The sequence below is a fragment of the Pongo pygmaeus genome, chromosome 16 (genome assembly GCF_028885625.2).
Source record: "Pongo pygmaeus isolate AG05252 chromosome 16, NHGRI_mPonPyg2-v2.0_pri, whole genome shotgun sequence".
Taxonomy (NCBI): Eukaryota; Metazoa; Chordata; class Mammalia; order Primates; family Hominidae; genus Pongo; species Pongo pygmaeus.
The window spans coordinates 23,235,369-23,251,248 of NC_072389.2; the positions used below are offsets into that span (position 1 = coordinate 23,235,369).

The 15,880-nt window shown below is 36.6% G+C and overlaps 1 pseudogene; it reads right to left on the reverse strand.

Moving 5' to 3' along the window:
• Positions 1 to 2,473: 2,473 nt before the first annotated feature.
• On the reverse strand, positions 2,474 to 15,662 carry LOC129014537 (ATP-binding cassette sub-family B member 10, mitochondrial-like; annotated as a pseudogene).
• Between the last annotated feature and the right edge of the window lie 218 nt (positions 15,663 to 15,880).

A 15,880-nucleotide genomic window follows, 5' to 3' on the forward strand; every position in this document is an offset into this window, starting at 1 on the left:
TAGATTAAGTATAAATTGATGATTATTGTAATACAAATAACTCAATACAAAAGCATTGCAACTAACTCATCTATGCAATTTAAAATGAATACTTAAAATACAATTAAACAAAAATATGAGAAGAGAAGAAAGAGATTGTACAGTTTTTAAAAGTGGCAACACGTTTCATTTAACATATTTATGAACTAAATTATCCAATTACAAGGTAGAGATTGTCATATTAGACAAAAGAACAAGACCCAACTAATGTTGTCTACCAGAGACATATATTAAACATAAAGACACACATAGGTGAAAAGTAAACCTATAAGAAAAGATAAACCACATACACAGCAAGCATTAGGAAGCTTGTGTGGCTATATTAGCAAAATGCAATGTAGACTGGAAAAGAGGGTGCATTATAAGAGAAAATGGGGGCATTTCATAATCACGAAATAACCAATTCATCAGAGGACAATAATATCAGGAATTGTCCTCTGATGAATTGGTTATTTCATAATTCTGAAATGCCCCCATTTCAGAATTATGAAAGGGACACCAACTTAATAATAAAGCCTCATAATTCATGAAGGAAAAAGCAGAATTGAAGGGAGAAATGGATAAATGACAGTAATAATTAAAGATTTTAACATCCCTCTGCTCATCACTGATAGAACAGTAAGACAAACCATTCGTATGGCTATAGAACATTTCAACTTCATTATAAATCACCTTGAGCTTATTGACATTTATAAAAACTACACTTAAAATGCTGAATATACATTGTTTTCTTGTGTATTGAAAGCATCACCAACATAGGCCAAATGCTGAATCAAAGAGTAAGTTTAAATGAATTTAAGTTTTAGATTTTATAGAATATATTCTCTGATCACAATAAAATTTAATTTGAAATTGATGACATAAGAGTTACCTAGGAAACCCCCAAATAGTTGTAAATAACATGAAACACTATTTAACTCATAGTTCATAAAAGAAATCAAAAGATAATTTAGAAAAAATATAAGGAAAACAGTATATTGAATAAACATCTGCACCTAGATGTTTATTGCAGCACTATTCACAGTAGCCAAGATATGGAATCAACCTAAGGATCCAACAACAGATGAATGGTTAAAGAAAATGTGGTATATAGGCCGGCACGGTGGCTCACACCTGCAATCCCAGCACTTTGGAAGGCCGAGATGGGCAGATCACTGGAGGTCAGGGGTTCAAGACTAGCCTGGCCAACATGGTGAAACCCCATCTCTACTACAAATATAAAAATTAGCTGGGCATGGTGGCACCTCCCCAGCTACTCGGGAGGCTGAGGTGGAAGAATCACTTGAATCCGGGAGGGAGAGGTTACAGTGAGCCAAGATCACACCATTGCACTCCAGAGCAAGACTCCATCTCAAGGAGGGGAGGGGAGGGGAGGGGAGGAGAGGGAAAAAGGAGGAGAGGGAAATAGTACACAATGAAGTACTATTCGGCCATAAAAGACAAGGAAATCCTGTCCTTCACAGCAACATGCATAGAAATGGAGGGTATTATGTGAGTGAAAGTTAAACATCACAGCTTCTCACTCATATGTGGAAGCTAAAATATTTTGATCTTATAGAAGTTAAAACAGAGGATGCTAGAGGCTGGAAAGTATAAGAGGAAGAGAGGGATAGGAAGAGATTTGTTAAAAGATTCAAAATTAAAGCTAGATAGGAGGAATAAGTTCTAATGCTCTAGACCACTATGGTATGACAATAGTTAACAATAATATATTATATAGTTTCAAACAGTTAGCAAAGGATATTGAGTGTTCCCAAAACAAAGAAATGGTAAATGTTTGCAATGATGGATATGCTAATTACCATCACCTCATCAGGGTAATTCAATATATACACTATGTGTATTGAAACATCACTATGTACCCATAAATATGCACAATTATTATGTGCCAATTAAAAAAATAAAATAAAACAAAATGTTGATAATAACAGCTACATATTTGTGGTGTAGAGTTAAATTGAGAGGGTAATTTATTACTTTAAATTCTTGTATTGGAAAAATACATAGGTTTAAAAGTCAATGAAAAAATAAACAAAACATGATTTGAAAAAAATAAAATAACAGAGGTAATGAAAGAAATAAATGAAATTGAAAGTAAATAGTAAATTCACAAAGTGAAAATTCCTTTGGAAAGATCAATAAAGTTGTTACATACTAGTAAGACTAAGAAAAAAGGACTGATAAAAGAAGAAATATCATTACAGAACCTCTATATTTAAATGATAATAACTATTATGGACAATTCCATACCCACGAATTTGGCAGCTGAAAGTTCTTTAAAGAGACAAATTACCAAAGGTTAAGAACAAATTCATAATGTGAATATTTCTGTATCTATATGTATCTATATATTCTAGGTTTTCTAATTTCTGGCGTATGTTTGCTCATAGTAGCCTCTAATGATCCTTACAATTTCAACAAAGAAATTAAGAAGAAATTGAAAAATTTATTGAAGCAAATGAAAATGGCAACACAACATACCAAAACCTATGGGATACAGCAAAAAGCAGTATAAGAGGGAAATTTATACCTATAATTTCCAAGATCAAAAAAGTAAAAAACCTCAAATAAACAACCTGATGATACATCTTTTTTTAAAGTTCACTATAAATTTTAATCTATGATATAAAGTATTACCTAAAGATATAATTGAACATCATGCATCAGAAAATAAAACATAACAATGAAATGCAATTTTGTAAATACCTCCATGGCACAAGGATTATTTTCCTCAGATTCAACCTTGTAATTGTGTTTTGTTTGCTTTCTGAAAATCACACTTTATAAAGAACACAAGTAGAGCTTGTTAAAATGATTGTCACAGATGTACCGTTTACTAATTCAGAAAACACTACGTTCATTCATTCAATTTTATTCATTAATTACGAAGAATAAAATATAATATTCCATGCTTATCATGAAATAGCGGTTTCTTCTTCCAGTCTAATCAGGGAACTAATAAATGCTTAGTTCATGGCAAAACTTCCATTTGATTTACATTGACTTAATTACTTCTTAGGGTCTAGCCTCATCAATGGAGAAAAAGCAATTTTTCCTGAGGCAACAGCACATTAACAGCACTGAATACAAAATATGGCAAATTCAATGGTTATCAGCACTGCTTTAGGAATTTTGAGACTGTAAATAAAACTATAACCGTAAATAAAAGAAAAGGGCTTATTAATATCTTTTCAGAAGAGTGATACATTTTTCTTGTTATTCTGTTGAATAGCAAGGACTTCCAAACTTAAATGTCTTAAGGCTGAAAATTAGTTATATTCCTCAGATTTTAGCCTTATTAATGAAATTCCAAAAGTATCATAAGATTCAATTTGTTTTGAAATTATAAATTTGTAACAGATTTTTTTTCAAAATACATGCCTTCAAACAACTTATATGCAAAAATCATTCATTCTCAATAATACCTAGCAGTTCACCCCTTGCTTCCCAGAAGTACTCATACACACATGTGAATTTAATAGGTTTTCCTGTTCAAAAAATAAGCTTCTGCCCTTTTAAAAACTTATCAGGTTTTCTTGTGCCAGAATGTTGAAAATTGCACATATTCAAACATAGTTCCCATAGGAACACGTAGTCTTCAACTCTTACACCTTTGAAGACACAGGAGACGGGCAACATAAATGTTCTCTTCTTTCCAGCTGATGTTAGTTAGGTTTGCTTCATGAGATTATCGGAATAAAGGGTTAAATTTTCATTTTCCATTACTCTATCTAGTAAAATTAGACTTAAAGTAGGTAGACTATTACCAGAAGAATTACACAGTGACTGGTAAACTGGCCTAAAATAATCAGGCTTTTTATTTATACTTCCATTTTTTAAGTTGTCATTTGACAATAGCTTCCATCTTTAACAGCAGGCAAAAGAAAATGAGATGCCATGCTATATTAATTAAAATATTCCACAATAAAACAAAATACAAAACCTGAAAATAACTTCAGTGCTATAAACATTTAAAAAGTTACAATTATTAAAACTCTGAATAAAAAGATCTTGAGAACAGGTACATTTCAAAGCAATATTTTACACACTTTGGAAAAAATAGGTATTTTTCAAATAACTTGATATATGGTTTACATATTTCATACAGTCTCTGAAGTTTTTTTTTTCTGCAACACTGTTTTGCATTAAAGTCTCTCATGTTGTCTACCAGATGGGTTCCTGTCTCACTGTCCCAATCTTGGATCTCAGCCACACTGGGTTTAGCTGACGGATGTCATGGCCATCAAGACTGATAGTTCCAGAAGCAGGGTCCTACAACCTCAGCAGGAGCGAAAGCACTGTTGATTTGCCAGAACCACTTGGGCCACCGCCAGAACCAGTGCGGTGATAGATCCTGACGGAATGGAAAGGCTGAAATCCTGAAATATGGGCGCCTCTGGGCGAGCGGGATCGCCAAAATGCACGTTCTTAAACTTCAAAGCACCCTGGAAGGTTTTCTCATTTAAGATAACCCTCCCCCCTCGTTAAAAGGCAGGTTGAGCTCTCTCTCCAGGAGCTCCCAGAGGCGCCCCCCGGCACCCAGTCCTTTCATCAACTCCAAGTAAAAAGATCTCAGAACTCCAATGCTTATTCCAACCCAGAAAGCATACATTAGGAAGGAAGAGAGTTCACACCCATGGTCATGTGGGCACTGCCCATCAGCAGCTTCCCTTTTTACAGGACAGAAAGCACAATCAGGTTTCCGGACAGCCTAGTTGCTCCAAAGAAGCCAGCCCGAGCGAATGCCTCTTTCTTTGTTAACTGCATCACATGGTCCACTTTGCTGGCATATTTCTCTATTTCAGTCATTTCTTTTCCAAAACCTCCAACAGTTCTTACATTTCCAATACATTCCTCAGCTAGCTGAGTGGCTTGTGCCTGGGAATCCTGGGTGACTTTGTTCAGTTTCAGCAGATATCGTTCATAAATTACATCAATGATTGACACTGGAGGCACCACACTCAAAACAAAGGTGGCCAGATTAGGTGAGACAAAAAACATCCATACTGATGCCTACAGAAGCCCGGCCCCGGCCCTGGCCCTGAGCCCATCTGAGAGGTTTTCAGTCACTGAGCGCCCCAGGAGTGCAGTCTGATGAGAGGCGGTTAATCAATTCTCCTGTGCGAGTCTTGTCAAAGAAAGCAACCTCCTGCCCCAGAATGGAGGCGAATAATGAAGTTCTCAGCCTCTTCACAACGCGCTGACCTGAAGTTTGCATGAGGTAGACACCAATGGCATTGGCGGCAGCACCACACAGAAACACACCACTGAGGCCAAGGCAGAGGCGGGTCAGGTTGTCGCTGTAGTCTACACAGTGGGGTTGGTACAGATGACATCCATGATCTTCCCCAGGAAGAAAGGGGCAGACATGGAGATAACAGTGGACATCGCGAGAAATCCAACCGCAGCTGCCAGCCTCGGGCGCTCAGGGTACGCCAGCCCCAGGAGCTTCCGGGCTCCGAGAGTCCAGGCGCCGCAGGTCGTAGCCGCCCATCCTTCCCGGAGGCGCCGCCGGCCCGCGCCGCCAGGCCTCATCCCCGCCCAGGCAGTGTCGATGGGAGCGCCCAGGAACCCGGTGCGTGGGAGCCGAGGAGCGCCCGGCCAGGCAAGAGCCCGGCACCTGCAGCAGCCAGGCGCCCGAGCCCACAACCCCAGGAGCCGCGCGAGGCCCGCGCCGCCCCCTGAGCCGCCCAGACCCCCGCCCCGGCAGCTTCCCTCCAGCGGCGCGTGGCTTCTCCAGCACCGCGCGGCTCCAGTGCCCCAGAGCAGCACCGGCCCCGCGCCCCATGGCGGCGCCAGCCTCAGGGCAGTGAACGGCGAGATGGACGCGGGGCGCGGCTGGCCGGGCTGCACGCAGGCTACCGGCAGGAGCCGCCCTGGCTCTGCTGGGCCTGAGGTGCCGATACATCTTAAAGAACTAGAAAAGCAAGAGTAAACCAGACCCAAAATAAGTATAGAAGAAAGGAAAGAATAAAGATAAGTGCAGAAATTAATGAAATTGAAATGAAAACATACAAAATATGAACAAAATGAAAAGTGCGTTTTTTAAAAAAGATAAACCAAACCACTAACCTGTAACCACACTAAAAAAAACAAACAACAAAAAAAAAAACTAAATAAAATCAGAGATGAAAATGGGGACAACATTATCATTGATACTGTAGAAATTCTAAGGATCATTAGAGGCTAGTATGAGCAACTACAGACCAATAAATTAGAAAATCTAGAATAAATGGATACTTTCCTAGACACATACAACCTAGCAAGAATGAACCATGAAGAAATCCAAAACCTGAAAAGACCAATAAGTAGTGAGATGGAAACAAAATTTTCCCAGGAAAGGCCGGGCGCGGTGGCTCACGCCTGTAATCCCAGCACTTTGGGAGGGCCAGGCGGGCAGATCACGAGGTCAGGAGATGGAGACCATCCTGACTAACATGGTCAAACCCCGTATCTACTAAAAAATACAAAACAAAACAAAAAAATTAGCCGGGCGTGGTGGCGGGCGCCTCTAGTCCCAGCTACTCAGGAGGCTGAGGCAGGAGAATGGCGTGAACCCGGGAGGCGGAGCTTGCAAGTGAGCCGAAATCACACCACTGCACTCCAGCCTGGGCGACAGAGCGAGATTCCCTCTCAAAAAAAAAAATAAAATAAAATAAAGTTTCCCGGGAAAGAAAAGCCCAAGACCCGACGGCTTTACTCCTGAATTTTACCAAATATTTTTAAAAGAACTAATACCAATCCTACTCAAACTACTGTGAAAAATAGAGGAGGGGGGACTATTTCCAAACTCATTCTACAAGGACAATATTACTCTGATACCAAAACCAAAGACACATAAATAAAAAACAACAGGCCAATATCCCTGGTGAACATTGATGCAAAAATGTTCGGCAACATGCTAGCAAACTGCATTCAACAACACATTAAAAAGATCATTCATCATGTCCAAGTGGGATTTATCCCAGGGATGCAAGGATGGTTAAACATACGCAAATCATTATCATCATCTCACATCAAATCACATCATATCAATAGAATGAAGCACAAAAACTGTATGATAATTTCAATTGATGCTAAAAAAGCATTTGATAAAATTCCACACCCCTACATGATCCAAGCCTTGAAAAAACTGTATGGAAGGAACACACCTCAACATAATGAAAGCATATAGAACAGACACTCAGTTTCATACTAAATGGGGGGAAACTGAAAGCTTTTCCTCTAAGACCTGGAACAAGAAAAGGATACCCATTTTCATCACTGCTATTCAACATAGTACTAGAAGTCCTAAGCAAGTCCTAGTTAGAGCAATCAGTCAAAAGAAAGAAATAAGGGGACACGCAAATTGGAAATAAAGTAATCAAATTACCATCGTTTGAAAAATTAGTAAAGACATTACCAAAAACAATAATAAGCCTCCATAACTTATAAACACAGATGCAAAATTTAAAAATACATATTAGCAAATCAATTCTAGTAATATATAAGAAATATATAATGATTAACTGTGGTTTACTGTGATAATAAAAAGTTATTTTAACATCCAAAAATTAAGCAATGTATTTGAATTGATTAATAGCATTAAAAAGACAGTTCTATATAGTGATCTGAATAGATGTACAAAATTCTACTGACAAAATTATATAAGTAGTCTTGATAAAATGTCAGAGTAGACCAAGAATAGAGGCAAACCTTTTCTTATATTGGAGAGGAGCATCTACATAATCATACATCAAATGTCATACTTAATGACTATATATTGAATGTGTTCTTCCTAACAGTGGGAACAAGGCAAGTATTATGCCCCTGTAACTTTTATTTAACGTTGTACTGAGGTTTGAGCCAGTAATAAAAAAGCAACAAAAAAGAATGAAATACAAAATTTGGAAGAAAAAAAAACAGCCATAGAAATCTTTATGCACAGACAACACAATCACTTATGTATAAAATCATAAGAAATTTATAAAACAAGACATAAGACCAATGTGAAAATAAATTATATTTCTTTTAAAATTGTACTTGCTAACATTAAAACATAATAAAATGTATACAATAATACTACCCTGAAAACTACTAAGCATTTCGGAGAAAAATTATATATGACCTAAACCCATGTTATAAATTAGAAGACTCAATCATGTTAAGATGCCAATTTTCAATTTGGTTATTAGATTAAATTTCAATCAAAATCCCATCTGCTGTTTGGAAAAAACTGATAGGTTGTTTTTAAAAATGTATATAGAAATGCATAAGACTTATAATAGAAAGATAAAAACCATAATGAAGCATGAATTGGGAGAAATTATTATTCCTGGTTGAAAACTTGTCAAAAGCTATCCTGAACAAGACAAAGCAACATTGGTGTAAGGGAAAATGAATACACTAGTAGAGAAGAATAGAAATGTACAAATACATATTTGATCATTCAATTTAAACAAAGGCACCAAGGCAATTCAAATTGGAAAGAAAAATCTTTCTAACAAATGATGGAACCACTTCCTAAGTCAAAAAAAAAACAAAAAACCTTAAGCCCTACATCGTAATGCATAAATTAATTTCAGGTATATAATAGATTTAGGTGTATAGTCTAAAGCTATAAAGATTCTGATATAAAGCATAGGAGAAAATCTGCCCCATCTTCAAGAAAAAAATATTTCTTAGGACATAGAGAACAAAAATTTATATTCACAAGGTGTCTTTACAAATGAAAAAGAAATAATCATAAATATTAAGAAAATAAAAGAGCAAGCTACAGACTAGAATAAGATATTCAAAAATATATACCTGAAAAAGAGCTTGACTACTAAAGAAATCCTACACATCAATAAGAAAAAGATATCCTAATGTCTAACTTGAACAGATGCTTCAAAAAAAGATATACAAATGGCCAAGATGCACATGAAAATACACCTAACATCTTTAATTGTGTGTAAATACAAATTGAAACCACAAAGAGTTACTAATTGTGGAATGCAAAAAAATGACAACACTAAATGATGAACATATGGTGAACAACTCAACCTCTCATAATTTGCTGATGGAAGACTACAATAAAATACACACTTTTGAAAACTAATCCAGTTTCTTACAAAGTTAAACATAAAAATATTTCATATTTATCAATTTCACTCCTAGGCCTTTACACAAGATCAATTGAATGACCACAAAAAGACTTTTTACATACCTGTTTATAGCAGTATTACTGAAGATAGTAGAAACTTTGAAAAAAATCAAATATTCATCCAAAAAAATCCAGATTTTTAAAAAATGTGTATATCTACACAATGGAATACTACTTAGCAATGAAAACAATGAACAATGGAACTTAACAATGAAAATAATGAGATACCAATACACACAACATGAAAGGACCTCAAGAATATATATTAAACAATAATAGTGAGACACAAAATATACAAAGTCCAAGAACAGACAAAAGTAATACATGGATATAGACTTCAGAAATCACGTTGCCTATTGGAGCTGGGAAATGACTGAAAGTGGACAAAGGGAACTTTCTAGCAAGTAGAAATATTGCATATCCTGATTTAGGTTTTGGCTACATGAATTTATATATATTTGTCATTGAATTATATATCTAAAATCTATGCATTCATATACAATTTCCCTCAATACATAATACATAAAAAAACTAAAATTGAAAACTCAGTACTAGACTGAATGACCAAGAAAATCATAATGTTTAAGGTATAGGTCATGCCGGCATCAGAGATCTAGAAGTAGCGGAATTGACGTCATCAGAGTTAAGGCATTTTGAAATACCATGAAACTTGACAACTATATCATGAAAAACCAGCCTGCTTTCTATTTCTTATGTCCTAGCAGTAACTTGTTTGGTTGCATTAATCAAGGATTTGATTCTACATGTTAATTTCATATTATTAGAGAATATTGCCAATTTTGCTTCTCATTCACATTTCCATTTAGAACTTCACTATTTTTTCACAGTAGGAAAGTACAATGCTTCGTATAAAATAGGCATTAGGACTAATTTTCCATAACTCCGTAATGGCAGGAAAAGATGACTCATTTTATATGCATGTTTGAATGTAGATTGCCATGGTTTTAATAGCTAGTGGGAAAGTACACATTTTACAGATATTTTAAGGTAGATTAAACAAAATTTCATTGCTTAGATATGACTATTCTCTTAAGAGCTGAAAAGCCAATGAAATTTGAAGTTGTACCTGTTCTATAATTTCATTCCATGGTTACTAGGAGCTAGTTAGAAAAGCATGTTAAAACTCACCGGTATAGAAGATAAAGTCTGTCAACATCTAGTAGCTATTGTCTTTATCAAATTTCACCGTGGCATTTTCCAAAATTTAGACTATAAAGTTTGAAAACAGGATTAAAAAATTTAAATAAGGCTGGGCGCGGTGGCTCACGCTTGTAATCCCAGCACTTTGGGAGGCCAAGGCGGGCGGATCACGAGGTCAAGAGAGCGAGACCATCCTGGCTAACATGGTGAAACCCCGTCTCTACTAAAAATACAAAAAAATTAGGCATGGTGGCGGGCGCCTATAGTCCCAGGTACTTGGGAGAATGACGTGAACCCCGGAGGCAGAGCTGGCAGTGAGCCGAGATCGCGCCACTGCACTCTAGCCTGGGTGACAGAGTGAGACTTCTCAAAAAAAAAAAAAAAAAAAAAAATCAAATGAGTATCTTTCAAAAATAGTAACAGAGATGCTTCAATTTAATTACCATCAATTTGTATATGCAATGAGATTGCTATTTAATACATTTATTCACATTTCCAGGCAACATAAAATAGTTAACATCTTAGGGAATAGAAAAAAAATCAAATGTGACTTGAAAGTGCTGAATTCTCATTTTAACCATCATAAGTCTAGAAACTAAACTCCTATTTTTTAAACAAATGTTAAAAACATGTCTATTAACAGTATAAATTTGAGGGTTAGATTTCACATATATTTTTTAAAAGTGAAAATAAGCAATTGAAATATTTCAGTTGTTTTTTAAAAATGAATTTAATTTCTAGTGTGATTGGATGAGGGAGTACTTGCTTATTTTTGCCTTTCTTGGTTGAAATGTTCAGTATCTTTTAAAAATCAAAACAATGGAGCTCATGGAAATAGAGAATGGAAGGATAGTTACCAGAGGACAGGAAGGGTGGTTTGGGGAGGGGAAAGAGGAGAGGAAGTGGGAATGGTTAACGGGTACAAAAAAAATAAAAATTAGAAAGAATGAATAAGACAGACCAGGCGCGGTGGCTCACACTTGTAATCCCAGCACTTTTGGGAGGCTGAGGCGGGCGGAACACAAGTCAGGAGATGGCGACCATCCTGGCTAACACGATGAAACACTGTCTGTACTCAATACACACACAAAAAAATTAGCCTAGGACCTGTAGTCCCAGCTACTGGGGAGGCTGAGGCAGGAGAATGGCGTGAACCCCGGAGGCGGAGCTGGCAGTGAGCCGAGATCGCGCCACTGCACTCTAGCCTGGGTGACAGAGTGAGACTTCTCAAAAAAAAAAAAAAAAAAAAATTCAAATGAGGATCTTTTAAAAATAGTAACAGACATGCTTCAATTTAATTACCATCAATTGGTATATGCAATGAGATTGCTATTTAATACATTTATTCACATTTCCAGGTAAAATAAAATAGTTAACATCTTAGAGAATAGAAAAAAATCAAGTGTGACTTGAAAGTGCCGAATTCTCATTTTAACCACCATATGGTAAGTCCAGAAACTTAACTCATATTTTTCAAGTGTGACTTGAAAGTGCCGAATTCTCATTTTAACCACCATATGGTAAGTCCAGAAACTTAACTCATATTTTTAAACAAATGTTGAAAACATGTCTATTAACAGTATAAATTTGCGGGTTAGATTTCACATATATATTTTAAAAGTGAAAATAAGCAATAAAAATATTTCAGTTGTTTATTAAAAATGAATTTAATTTCTAGTGTGATTGGATGAGGGAGTACTTGCTTATTTTTGCCTTTCTTGGTTGAAATGTTCAGTATCTTTCAAAATCAAAACAATGGAGCTCATGGAAATAGAGAATGGAAGGATAGTTACTAGAGGACAGGAAGGGTAGTCTGGGGAGGGGGAAGAAGAGAGGAAATGGAAATGGTTAATGGATACAAAAAAAAAAAAACACAACTAGAAAGAATGAATAAGGCAGGCCGGGTGCCGCGGCTCACGCCTGTAATCCCAGCACTTTGGGAGGCTGAGGCAGGCGAATCACAAGGTCAGAAGATTGAGACCATCCTGGCTAACAGGGTGAAACTCCGTCTCTACTAAAAATACAAAAATAAATTAGCTGGGTGTGGTGGTGGGCCCCTGTAGTCCTAGCTACTTGGGAGGCTGAGGCAGGAGAATGGCGTGAACCCTGGAGGCGGAGCTTGCAATGAGCCGAGATCACGCCACCGCACTCCAGCCTGGGCGAAAGAGTGAGACTCCGTCTCGGAAAAAAAAAAAAAAGAATAAGACCTATTATAGTATTTGATAGCTCAGCAGGGGGACTAGAGCCAATCGTTCAATTGTATATTTTAAAATAACTAAGAGTTTAATTGGATTGTTTGTAACACAAATGATAAATGCTTGAGGGGATGTAGACCCAATTTCCCATGATGTGATTATTACCTATTGCATGCTTGTGCCAAAATATCTCATATACCCCATAAATATATATACCTATTATGCACCCACAGAAACTAAAAATAGAAAAGGAAGAAATTTTCAATATCTTTATTTGTTCTGAAAAAGCTAAAATGTATTGTTGTGATTGCAGAACTCTCCATACTATAAGTATTTATAGAATAATTGGTTATAGCACCTCTTTTTTTCCTGCTTGCTCATAGAACGTTGCTACCAATTCCAAGCTCAAACCATGAAGGGCTTGGAAAGCCACGGAGTAAGTGCATGAATAAACCTTCTAGGCCGGACGCGGTGGTTCACACCTGCAATCCCAGCACCTTGGGAGGCCGAGGCAGCCGGATCACAAAGTCAGGAGATGGAGACAATCCTGGCTAACACAGGGAAACCCAGTCTCTACTAAAAATACAAAAATTAGCTGGGGGTGGTGGCGGGCTCCTGTAGTCCCAGCTACTCAGAAGGCTGAGGCAGGAGAATCGCTTGAACCCAGGAGGTGGAGCTTGCAGTGAGCCGAGATAGCGCCATTGCAGTCCAGCCTGGGCAACAGGGTGAGACTCTGTCTCAAAAAATAATAAATAAATAAATAAATAAGCCTTCTAACAGCAGAAATTTCAGGAAAAAAATAACCATAGTGAACTTGGAAGACTTAAGGAAAGCTATTTATGTTACTCTGAGGAATACAAATCAATAAAAGCTGATGGCTGAAAGGTTCTCATTGGCTGGAACATACTGGTAGCACAGTAATTTCAAAACCCAATGTAGGGTTTGCCAACCACACCACATTTTCTGATTGTATCCAATAAAACGTTATGACCTAGAAACGGTTATCTCTAGTGTAAATTTCTTGAATGACTTTATTTTTTATTCTAACAGGACTAAGCTGATATCAGGGCATTTTAAATAAGGTTTCAAAGAAGGGTAAAATGCTTTTAAGTTAAATATTTCAAAGTCAGCTTCATGAATGTTGATGTTGGAAAGCACACTCATCATTCAGAGGTGTGAGGAATATACAGACAATAACTTGATTACCTTTCTAGGAGTTTGTTAAATTTTCCATTTTGAGAATGCCAACCAATCATCTGTTAATTCTTTAGCCGCATCTAAACCAATGAAAGCTGTTGTAAATCTCTCCATGCTGCAATGCCAGTGTAAAGTCTTCTTGTGTCTTGGTATAAGGGCAGAGTAATCACTTTTCTAAGATGTACCTTAATTTTCCATGCTGATTTAAAAAGTTACCCTTCTCTAAATGCTGCTGATCAGTGTATCTGCCACGTCAACTATGATATTTTAAATGAAAAAAGAAATAAAATTCTTCCAGCATAAAGTCTCATCCACATCAAGCATTATACCCCCAGATGAGAAAGAGAAACCCCAAAAGAATAACTTGAAAAGTTAGAGACTGAGTATCAAAGTTCTTAAAGACAACTTTTAGCTTAATATCAACTTATTATTTCTATAATTTTAAAAAAATTCCATTAATTTACCAATCGTTACATTGCTCAGTCCATGAAAACACTTGTACTTACCATTCTGACCATATACAAGGGTGAAAACTCTTAATGAAAAGTTGCATACATAGATGAATAATACTAATAAACTACCACTCTAGAATGTAAACTACACAACGGCAGAGGCTTCAGTTGTTTGGTTCAGTGCTGTTGTTCTGAAGCCTAGAATGGTGCTTGTCCTAGAGTAGGTACTCAGCAAATGTTTCATAATGAAAATATCTGAAATGAAGCTCTCCAAGTTCTGCATTATCTCATAAAAGTATAGGTATGCCCCACATAACAATGTTTGGCTAACGACGGATCACATATACCACAGTGGGTCCCTTAAAGTTATACTGGAACTGAAAAATTCCTATTGCTTGTTGAGGTCCTAGCTGAAGTATCATTACAGCTCAAACATTATTCACATGTTTATGGTGAGGCTGATGTAAATAAACCTAAAAAGAGAAGACGAACTCCCAAGAAAATACGCAGTGATGGGTGCAACTTTTGCAGAGCTCAACAAGCTCCATGAAAAGTTTTAAAACATGGACACCAACAGCAACAGATTTTCCTTAATAGAGAGAAATGTTCATGATGCATTATTTGCTTATAAGCAAATCTATAAGGAGAGAAAAAAAAACAATAAGTAAACCACCATGGACATATTTCTAAAAAAGTGACACCTGGGATCTCCAGGAAGTATTTGGAAAGAAGGTCCTGTTATCATGGGAGATGAAAGCTCCGTACATGTCATTGGCCCTGATGACTTTTCAATGGAATAAGATGTGGAAGTGAAAGACGGTGATATCGACGATCCTGACCGTGTGTCTGCCTAGGCTAATGTGTGTGTTTGAGTCCTAGTTTTTAACAAAATAATATAAAAATATAAACAAAAAATAATTTTTTAAAATTAGAAAAAAGCTTTAAAGTAAGAATATAAAGGACAATTAAAACAATCCATGTTGGTAAAGTAAAAATGTCACAGTGAGCTAAAGTTAATTTTTTACGTAAGAAAGAAAACGTTTTCTAAATTTAGTGTAGCCTAAGTGTACAGTGTTTATAAAGTCTACAGTGGTGTACAGTAATGTCTTCAGTCTTCAAATTCACTCACTACTTACTGACTCACCTAGAGCAACTTCCAGTCCTGAAAGCTCCGCTCATGGGAAGTTCCCTATGTGGGTGTATTTTCTCTTTACCTTTTGGATTTTATTTTTACTGTATTTTTCCATGTTTAGGTCTGTTTACATACACAAATACCTATCATCCTGCTACAATTGTTTACCGTATTCAGTACCTCTGGGGCACTGGCTGTATCTCATCTCTAAATGAGATGTGTTCAAAACGTTTTTTTCTGCCAGAAACAATATTTACCTCCATGTACTTGTCAGGTGTCAGCTCAGACCTCACCTGATTGCTCAAGCCTTGATTATAGGCCCTTTTATGTCCATTTGTAATGCCTTCCATATTCTTTATCATCATATCACATCTTGTTTGTAAATTCACTTATGAATATCCTGCAGAAGGCTCAACTCCAAAGGGGCAGTTATGTGTCTAGCTTCTATTTCCTGGACTCAATATTTCTTCAATGTATAAAAAATTACTATTCATCATCCCATGAAATTGTTAATAGTTAATAAGGATAGAGCCCCAAACACAAATAAATACCAGGAAATGCAAAAAACACAAAACAATTT